Source organism: Melanerpes formicivorus, unplaced genomic scaffold (genome assembly GCF_026170545.1).
Source record: "Melanerpes formicivorus ecotype bairdi unplaced genomic scaffold, bMelFor1.0.p_v2 SCAF_14, whole genome shotgun sequence".
NCBI lineage: Eukaryota > Metazoa > Chordata > Aves > Piciformes > Picidae > Melanerpes > Melanerpes formicivorus.
In genome coordinates, this window is record NW_027142366.1 from 5,313,250 (window position 1) to 5,315,096 (window position 1,847).

Sequence of the window (1,847 nt, forward strand, 5' to 3'; positions counted from 1 at the left end):
ACCTTATCGTGCTGGAAGCTCCACACAGCAGCCTTCAGCTAAGCCAATCTTGCCAGGACCTCTGCTCTGAAGCACTGCTGCTCATACCTGGTCAGCCAGTGAGACTGCTGCCACTTTTCCTGCAATGAGGTCCACAGCCAAGAGCCATGTGTTCTGTGCATCCAGGCACACACCCAGGGTCCTGCACATCCTAGGAGCAGGACCCTCGGGCTGCAAAGTGCAGCCTCAACGCTCAGGAATGAGGCTGCTCAGCTTTGTAACACAGCCAGCATCTAAGCAGGGACATCTCAGCTGAACGTCTTGGTCTTCTCAGCTCCTCTGGGAGAGGGCTGGCCACAGATGCAGGAACAGAGGCTGCTGTGGCTCCCAGGGCGAGGACAGACTGCAGAGGTGATGATGGCACATCTGTCGGTGCACTCATGGCTGCTGAAGGAAAGACTTGCACAGGAACACAGCAAGAAACGTAGCTGTACTTCATTGCACAAATGATTGACTCCGGTGCATAATGGGCTGCATTCATTGCTCTTACCAGCAGGTGCAATTCCCACTGCAGACAATAACGTTTGCCTATTAGTGTCAAGCCCTGATTACTGTATTATATGTAAAACAGGTCTTTCTTGCAAGTAAAACAAGGTGGGTTAAAAAAATAAAATCAGCTGTGACTCATCCAAGTCAGCAGTGTGATACCAGCCCGAAGAAGCCACGCTGGGCTGGACACCAGCTGGCTGCTGTGCTGTGCAACAGCAGGCAACACTCCCCTCTCCAGCAGGAGAAAGCTTGGCCTCCTGGTCGTCCTTTTTCTTGGAGGAGGGAGAGAGGCAAGGGCTCACAGCTCGGGCTGGGCGCTGTCACGGCCCTCAAATCGTTCTGCTGTCAAAAGGCATCCCCGGGGAACAGAAATGCCAACGGTGTTGCAGGCTGAACACGTTCCCCAGCAGACACAGTGCTGTGCTCCTCTAACATGTCTCTTCCACCTCTTCAACAAGGACACAGGGAAAGCTGGCAGCGAGCACACGGGTGACCTACACAGGAGCCCGGCTGTGCCTGGAGCCACGCCAGCAGGCAGCTTGGGAGGAACAGGCTTTTATCGCTGCCAGCAGCAGGCTCCAGTGGTCGGCAGATTTGTTTTCCAGTTGTCGCTTGTCCTCAGGCTCTCCCCAAGGACAAGGCTGGTCTGCAGCTATCGGTTCTCCTGGTGGTTTTTTGGACCTGGGTCAGGCAGATTTACAATCTGCTCATGTCAGGGATGCATCCTCAAGGGACACCTCCTGCCATCACACCCACAAGAGCTGGGGCTGACCATGCTTGCTAAACGCAGAGGGGAAGGAAGGAGGCTGCCATCGCTCTTGCACACGGCTGCTTGCCATGCCTAGTGCCCAGCTGGAGACAGAGGCTTCCCTATTTGGGTGCTAGCACCTACAAGAAAGTTCCTGGGCCCAGCTGCTGCCAGGTCATCTCTCCAGACAGGAGCTTTAGTGGATGATGATTGTGTTGCCCAGCAGTGACTGCAACTGCTCCTCAGGCATCACCCACATTCCTGCTCAGCCAAGCCCCACCTCTGGTACCTAATGACCATCCATTACCTGCTGACACACAAAGTCTTTTCAGCTCTGCTTCTCTCCACTTTGCCATACCTCTAATTCTAACTTCAGCCTATGCATGTCTGCCTCCAACTTATTACCTCAACCTCACACAGGCCAAGCATTTTCCTCCTTCAGCTGTCCCCTAATGAAAATTCAACCACTTGGAACTGGAGATTAAAGCTGACATGGTCCCTAGGATCTCACTGGCTCAAGGTACCACTTCTTTAGAGCCCAAACAGGGACAACCAGAAAGCTGAAAAAGTG